Here is a 9,332-nt window from a genome sequence, read left to right as displayed (position 1 = left end):
GCAGTTGTTTGAACAGAACATGGGAACACTGAATGGTTTAAAATGAAGAAAGGTGTGCGACAGGGTTGTATTCTTTCATCATACTTAATTCAATCTGTATGTTGCGCAAATAATCTGAGAAGCTGGGTTATATGAAAGGTTGAAGGAAGGCTCATTAACAACCTACGATATGCAGATGATACAACCTTGCTTGCTGAAAGTGAAAAAGACTTAAAACATTTACTGATGAAGATCAAAGAGCACAGCCTTAGGTATGGATTACATCTCAATGTAAAGAATACAAAAATCCTCACCACTGGACCAATAAACAGCATTCTTATCAACAGAGAAAAGATTGAAGTTGTCAAGGACTTCATTCTTCTTGGATCAACTATCAACACACATGGAAGCAGCAGTCAAGAAATCAAATGACTTGTTGCATTAGGCAAATCTGCTGCATAAGACCTTTTTAAGTGTTGAAGAGCAAAGATGTCAGCTTGAGGACTAAGGTGCTTCTGACCCAAGTCATGGTATTTTCAGTAACCTCATAAGCATGTGAAAGCTGGACAGTGAATAAGGAAAACCGTAGGAGAATTGGTATTTTTGAGTTATGATGGAGGAGAATATTGAAAGTGCCATGGGCTGCCAAATGAACCAACAAATCAGTGTTGGAAGAAGTGCAGCCACTGTGCTCTCTGGAGGCCAGGATGGCCTAATTTTGTCTCTCATACTTCAGACATATTCACTGGAGAAGGATATCATGTTTGTTAGGGGGAAAGTCAGAGAAAAAGAGGAAGAACCCCAACAAGATGGATTGGCAAAGTGGCAGCATTAATGGGCTCAAGCGTGGCAACAATTGTGAGGTTGGCCCAGGATCAGGCAGTGTTTCGTTCTGCTGTGCATAAGGGTCACTATGAGTCAATACCAACTCGATGGCACCTAACAACATCCCTTAATTAATCATCACTGATCTCTTCCTTCTGCTAATACTTTCCCTCTTCAATTGCATACAGACTATTCCTGAACTACTTAATGCATTTTTCCTAACACTAGGCTGATTCTGAGGTTACAAAGATTAATAAGCAAGAGTCCTTGCCCCAGGGCTCTATTCCTCACCCTCTCTGCTCTGTACTATAGCCAGGAGAGTTGATCATTGAAAACTGCACTTCCCAGACCCTCTTGCCAACTGGCTTTGGCAAGAGACTGGAGAAAGGCAGGAAGCCAGGACATTTCTGTCCCTCTCTCACTCTGCTTTAGGTAGCATCTCTGTCTGGGGTGGAAACTCCATCATGTCCCAACTCCCATTGGATGGCCTTAGCTCCTGGCCTCTAGTAATACTAACTTCTTCCTTTGTTTCTCCAACATTAGGAGAACTAGCAGTTTCCTGTTGGTGCTCACCTCTCAATCGCCTCACCATATACCCTCTTGGCTTTTTAAACATTTCCAATAGCGTTTTACTACTTCCCCGGATTAAATACCTTGTATTTAACTACAAAAGGACCCTTGGTGGTGCAGTGGTTACAAGCTCAGCTGTTAACTAACAGGTAAGCCATATGAACCCACCAGCCACTCTGTTGAAGAAAGATGTGGCAGTCTACTTCTATAAAGATTTATAGCCTTGGAAATCCTATAGGGGAATTCTACTCTGGTTAAATCCATCAACATTGACTTGAGGGCAATGGGTTTGCTTTATTTGGGTCTTATTTAACTACCAGATATGGGTTCAGTTTTCCTGACTGAATGCTCAAAAGAAGTTTGAGAACCAAAAGATTCTTAAAAGACAAAGTAAAAGAGAAAAGCATTTTAGGTGGAGATGACAGAATGATCACAATCCCAAGTGGAGAACAGTCTGAGCTCTTTCAGGGAGCAATAATTAGTGCAAATAACCTCTGTCTCAGGAGTCATTGGAGCAGGTATTGGAGAACCTGGTTGACACTCTAGAGACACTCAGATTATGGAGAGCCTAAAGTTGACAGACTGAGGAGTATGGGTTTACTCTCCATGCATAAAGGGTCAATGAAGGCTTTGATAAGAGTGAGATGACCAGGCCTATTCTTTAGGCAGCTCAGCCCACAGATGGTAGAAGATTCAACTAGAGTTAAGGAGAGCCTGATGAAGAGCAGCAACAGTAAGACTCACAAAGAAAGGGAGAGAGGAAATGGGGGAGCTACAGATGTCTGGGAAATGAGCTAACCTGAGTGGCTAAGAGAGTGGTAGAACCAGTGACCAGGAGAACGCTTTGGAGGTGGATTTGATGATGGTAGAGATGACAGAAAAAGGATCCATTTGTAAAGAAATGTTTGTAGCTCCGGAGAAAAATCATCACAAAGTTACCTCTGGGGAAATTATTTTAAAAGACATTCTAATCACAAAGAAAAATTGATTTGTTTGATTGAAGGCAAAATTCAGAGCATCTACATTGACTTTATTGGACTCATGAGGAACTTGTACATAAAAAGGCAATTTTTCGAACAAACCAAGGGAACACTGAATGGTTTAAAATTACGAAACATATGCACCAGGGTTGTATTCTTTCACCATATTTATTCAATCTTTATGCTGGGCAAATAATCTGAAAAGCTGGAATGTATGAAGAAAAACATGGATTGGAGAAAGACCCATTAACAAACAATCTGTGATATGCAGATGATATAATCTTGCTTGCTGAAAGTGAAGAGGGCTTAAAATAAATACTGATGATCAAAGGTCACAGCCTTCAGTATGGGTTGCAAATCTATGTAAAGAAAAATAAATAAATCTTCACCACTAGACCAATAAATAAAATCAAGGTAAATGGAGAAAAGTTTGAGGTTGTCAAAGACTTCATTTTGCTCCGATCAACCATCAACAGTCACGGAAGCATCAGTCAAGAAATGAAAAGACATATTGCATTAGGCAAATCTGCTGCACAATACCTCTTTAATTTGTTCAAGAACAAAAGTGTCAGTTTGAGGACTAAGGTATGTCTGACCCAAGCCATGGTATTTTCAATAGTTTCATCTGCATGTGAAGACCATAGAAGAATTGATGCATTTGAGTTATGGTGTTGGATAAAAATATTAAAATTACCATAGACTGCCAAAACAACAAACAAATTTATGTTGGAAGAAGTACAGCCAGAATACTCCTTATAAGCCAGGACAACCAGACTTCATCTCTCATACTTTGGACTTAATATCAGAAGGGGCCAGTCCCTGGAGAATATTATGCTTGGAAAAGCGGAGGAAAAGAAGGATACCCCCAATGAGATGGATTGGTATAGTGCCGCCATCGCAATGGGCTCAAGTGTAGCGATGATTGTGAGGTTAGCACAGGACCAGGCAGTGTCTCGTTCTATTGCGCCTAATGTGCCTATGAGTCAGAACCAACATGATGGCACCTAACAACAATAACACATTGATATAAAATAATTATCCAATTGAATTGAAAAGACATAATTATTAATGTTGTAGTTTTATTAAGAAAAAATCATCATCTGGAATGTCCATGACATAATATTTCAGGTAGAATGAAGATTGTTGTTGTTAACTGTCATGGAGTTCATTCTGGCTCACAGCAAGTCTGCATAGTGTTTCTGAGGAGCAACTGGCAGGTTTGAGCTACTGATCTTGTGGTTAGCAGTTGAGTGCTTATCCTACAGAGCCAGCAAGGACTCAAGAATGTAGCTAGTTTATAAAATTATCTTCATGATATATGTTCTAAATACTAGAATGGGACATCAGCTATTAGTGATAATGAGAAGTAACTCAGCCTCATCTTTTCCCTAAAGTTTACAGGGTTAAATTTTAAACTTCCTCATGTATTCTATTCTTACATTAAAAACCAATTGTATCACATAGATTCCAGTTTATGGTGACCCCAAGTGTGTACTAGTAGAACTGTGTCCAAAGGGTTTTCAGTGGCTGATATTTTGGAAGTTGTTGTTATGTGCCACGGAGTTGGTTCTGACGTATAGTGACCCTGTACAGGGTTTCTGAGGCTGTAAATCTTTACGGGAGCAGAAAGCCTCATATTTCTCCCTCGGAACAGCTGGTAGTTTTGAACTGCTGACCCTGAGGTTAGCAGTCTGATTCGTAATCATTACGCTACCAGAGCTCCTTATTTTGGAAATAGAGCGCCATAAAATTTCCTTCAAAGTGCTTCTGGGTAGGCTGGAATGCCAAAATTTTGGGTAGCAGCTGAGCACGTTAAACATTTGCACCACCCAGGGATTCACTAGAGTGTAGAAATAATGAATATCTGTGTATACCAGTCTATTTCTCTATCTTTCTAAATCCTGAAAATGCACACTACACAAACAATTACCAAATGTCATTACCTGAGTAATAAACACTCTAATTAGAAATTAAGTACCAATAATTGGCCCTATTAAAAAGTTGCACTTGCTATTAAGTGCTGTCAAGTTGGTTCCAAATTACACCCTGTATAGGACTTCCAAGGAGCAGCTGCTGGGTTTGAACCACTGATTCTGTGGTTCAGAGCCCAATGCATATCCCACAGCACCACACCAGAAGTCCCATTGAAAAGTTAGCATTTAAGAAAAGGAATGATTTATTTCCTCATAATGTAACCAGAGCATGACCTTAAAGATATAAAAGACTGATGTTCTTTTATTAATTTGATATCTATATTAATTTTATATATATTTATCAAGATTGGTGTGCTCATGTAAGTTGAAGTGAGTTTAAAAAAAAATACAAATATTTGGGGACCCTGAATAATTCCTGGGTAATTCCATTTACCCGAAAGATCACTGTCCCTTTAGAGGATTACTTCCTATACAATGTATATTTTAGAGCTAGATAGAAGGCACCATTGAGATATTTTCTTCCATTTTGCTGATGAATAGACTGAGACTTGTGGGGAATTAAATTAATTTTCCAATATGGCATAATTAGTCATTGCAGAGCTCAAACCGGAATGCCTTTCCAGCATTCTTTCCATTGCCAGTATAGAGACTTCCAGAATTGTGGCAGACTTTGGCATCACTCTGTGTAAAACCAGAGACTTGATAGTTGAATCAGGGCAGGGAACTTCCCATATCCATCAGATTTCCTGTCTCTGATGGCAGATAGAGTCCAGCTTATGGTTTTCCATGCTTAACAGAGTAGAACTGTGATCCATAGCGTTTTCAAAAGCTAATGTTTTGGAAGGAAATTGCCTCTGAGTAGAGCAAACTCACTCAAGCTTCACCTTTGATGAAAATGGGATTTTCTCAACCTTGTCATATACTCATTCCTCTGGTTACAGAAATGTGGCTTTTGGCATATGCTGCTACACCTGTCTAACAGAAGCAGACCCAGGAAGACTCTGATGATATCCCTAGTGAAAACATAATAGATTACTGTTTAGACATACACATACCATAGTACATTAAATGGAGACACTGTACCTTTACTGACTCGTGGCAAAATGAGCCATGTACTTGAATTTTGGATTGCAACCCTCCTATAGACCCAGGAATGGCTCCCTTCACAGAAGCACTTTCCTCTAGGTTATATGTTCCCCAAACTCTAGAGCCACCATGAAACACATTAACTAAGATGTTTTCTTTCATTTCATAAAAAAACTCTTTCATAATAGTCTCTAGATTGCATCTTTGTGGTATGTCTGGGTCTAAAGAGAGGTGGATGTCTACTTTTCCCACTACATCCTCTCAAAAGAAACATGAATCTCTCTTTGCCCCAGACCAAGGCCCTAGCATAAATCACACATAAGCTGCCAGATCCTCTCCTCTTCTGAGGAAGAAAGGAGAGAATGGAAGTGTCATTGGATTCTCTTGATTTTCAGGTCCTTGTAGGGTAATCCAGAAAGTTACATGGATCCAGACATTGATTTCGGAATCCACCATTCAAAGGGTGGTACATGTTTAATGCATTATGTAACTTAATATGATCAAATATGATGAACTTCCCTGTGGAAGAAACACAAGCCAAGGTAATCAATCTCTCAAGCAATGGGAGGGAAGAATGGTGGCCTTGCAGTTAGGCAGGTTTCTTTCTGGCAGCCTTGGAACAGAGTTATATTTCATGGAGCAACCCATAGCCAAAGGTTCTTTTTCCCAAGAAAATGTCTGCTCTATCAAGTCTTCTTAGTCTGTACATTACATTCCTGGCATATGTAGTAAAGCCTTATTAATTCAAAACCTTCCTGACTGCAAATTTTTGATAGTGGTTGTACTAAAGTTTATCTTTATATAAGGTATACATGATGCAATGAAGGAAATCCATCAAACTCAAGAAAAGCTGTTTATTAGCTCAGCTTTCAGTACATTAGAAATAGGCCTCTGCCTGTAAGTAATGGCTGCACCAAATGTGAAGTATTCACCTCATTCCATAGAGCAACTCCTTCCAGTCCTCACTCTTTCTAGAAGAGTAACTCTTAACCCTTGCTCATTTTGAAAGTGGACTTATAGAAATTAAAAGGATGAATAAAAATCAGATAGATTCCATAGGAATAGAAGGATAGGATCAGTATGATTTATTACACTTTAATACCTCAAACTATACTATAAATATTGGCTACAGTGCCTGGTACATAGTAGGCACTCCATTTGTACTATTTCCATTATCCTTTTCCAATCATTCTGAATAGTAAGGTAATTAGAGTTTTAATGATGGATTTATCATTAATATCATGTGCAAGTAAAGTTTTGTTGATGATAATTTAAAAATTATTTTAGCAGTACATCAGCAGGCAACTACCAGAATTCAAGTTACATTCAGAAGAGGACATGGAACATGGGATATCACTGTTAACAAGATGGATCTTGGCTGAAGGCAAAAAATACAAGAAAAATATTTACTTGTGCTTTATTGACTATACAAAAGATTTCAGCTGTATGGATCATGACAAGCTATGGATAACATTATGAATAATCAATATCCCAGAACCCTTAATTGTTCTCATGAGGAACTGTACATAACCAAGAGGCAGCAGACCAACAGAACATCAGGATGTTGAATGGTTTAAAGTCAAAACAGGTGTGTGTCATGCTTGTATCCTATCACCTTACTTATTCAATCTTTATGCTGCAACAAATAATCTGAGATGTTGGATTATATGAAGAAGCACTTGGCATCAGGATTAGAGGCAGACTCATTAACAACCAGGTGATACACTAGATGAACAACAATAGAACAATATATGATTCAATTTTGCTCCCTGGAAGCAAAGAGGACTTAAAATACTTACTGTTGAAGATCAAAGACTATAGCCTGAAATATGGATTGCATTTCAATGTAAAGAAAATGAAAATCCTCACAAGTGAACCAATAAATAACATCCTGATAAATGGAGAAAAAATTGAAATTGTCAAAGATAATTTGCTTGGATCCACAAACAACACTCAAGGAAGCAGCAGTTAAATCAAATGTTATGTTGAATTAGGCATGTAGCCTGCAAAAGACTTCTTCATAGTGTTCAAAATCAAAGTTATCAGTTTGAGGACCCAAGCCATGATATTTTCAATTGCCTTATATGCATGCAAAAGTTGGACAATAAATAAGCAAGACTGCAGAAGAATCTATGCATTTGAATTATTGTTGGAGAATATTAAAAGTACCATAGAATTCCAGAAGAACAAACACATCTGTCTTGGAAGAAGTGCAGTCAGAATGCTCTTTGGAAGCAATGATGAGGAGACTTAGTCTCTCATACATCAGACGTGTTATCAGGAGAGACTGATTCCTGGAGAAGGACATCGTTCTTGTTAAAGTGGAGAGTCAGAGAAGAAGAGGAAGATCCCCAAGGACATGACACAGTGGCAGCAGCAATGGGCTCAAACTCAACAATTGTGAGGGTGGTCCAGCTCAGGCACTGTGCATAGTTCTGCTGTGCATAGAGCTGCTATGAGTCTAAATCGACTCCAGGGCAAAAAATAACAACAGCAAGACATTTACTTAATGCTGACAGGATTATACTTAGAGAAAATCTGTAAGTGCTACTTATGATATTTGAGTATGCCTGGTGCAGCATTGTGGGATAAGCACTGGACTACTAACCACAAGGATGGTGGTTCCAATCCACCAGCTTCTCCTTGGAAAGCCTATACTGAATTGCTATCAACAACAAAGAAGTTTCATTTACTCTATTTTTAAGTATAACCCAGAAACAACTAATATTTGCTCAATTGAATTGAATGTACAATGTAGATTGATGGGAACAGCAAGATGTAGACCAAACCAGATAGATATCAACAGAATGGAAACAAATTGAGTTTATTCTTGAAGAATGGCTAAGAGACAGAGAAAGAAGGAGTGATGTTTTAGGTTGAGGGATCAGCATAAACATATGGGCATCTGAACATATGTTCAAGGTTGAACCTGAATGTAGAAGGGTAATAAGTAGGCTACAAGAACATGTCATTACTAATAACATGTGACCCTCTTGTCTGAGAATTTATGTAAATATGGATATTTTCAGTTTGATTTTAGTATATACTTTTTTTAAGAAAACTATCATTTCAAGTTTCTAAGATTGACTTGAATGCAAATAAAAAAAATTTTTGGACAAATCATTATTTATCCTTCTATAGACTTTCTGATTTATCTCAGTTATTTAACTAATATTTCAGCAGTGCTTCCAAACTGTTCATAGTCAACTTGAGACACTTCCCAGGCATTTGAATAAAACAAACATAGACAGTAAGTACCATGACTGCCCTTCCATGCTCACAAATTGATCTTAGTTTGTTGATGCTACAAAAAGGTGACAATGGTCAATTTCTCCAGGACAGAATTTATGAAATCCAAGTGACAGCAGCAAATACACACATAAACATGCACATATGTGCAAATGCATACACACATGCCTGTTCATCTAGTCAGTGCTTTGAAATATAACAGAGACAAAATTTTTAAAGCTGTATTTCAAATGTATTTTTTAACAGGGACCTGGAAATATTTTTTAAAAGAAGAAAAGTATCAGTTCATGAAAAGATAGTTTACCTTTCCCATGTTGTTGTCATTAAGTGTCATCAAATGGTTTTCAACTCATAGCAGTCCTGTATAGGGTATCCAAGGAAGCGCTGGTGTGTTTGAACTGCCCACCTTATAGTTAGCATTCCATTACATATCCTATGGCACCACACCAGGCTTAGGGACAGGCATAGAAAGATAGAAATATCACCATTCTCATGGTTATTATTAAAAATAAAACCATTGGGAACTTTCCTACAAATAGAAAAGAGAAAGGAGAGAGAAAGAAAAATCTTTTTGGAAATGGATATTAGTGATGATTGTGCAACACAGAAAATGTGGTTTATGTGGCTGGATTGTACATGTAAGAACGGTTGAAATGGCAAATGTTTTATCATGTATACGTATATAATAAAACATTTGTCATTTCAATAT

The sequence above is a fragment of the Chrysochloris asiatica genome, unplaced genomic scaffold, assembly GCF_000296735.1.
Source record: "Chrysochloris asiatica unplaced genomic scaffold, ChrAsi1.0 scaffold00069, whole genome shotgun sequence".
Lineage (NCBI taxonomy): Eukaryota > Metazoa > Chordata > Mammalia > Afrosoricida > Chrysochloridae > Chrysochloris > Chrysochloris asiatica.
This window is presented reverse-complemented; position numbering follows the sequence as displayed.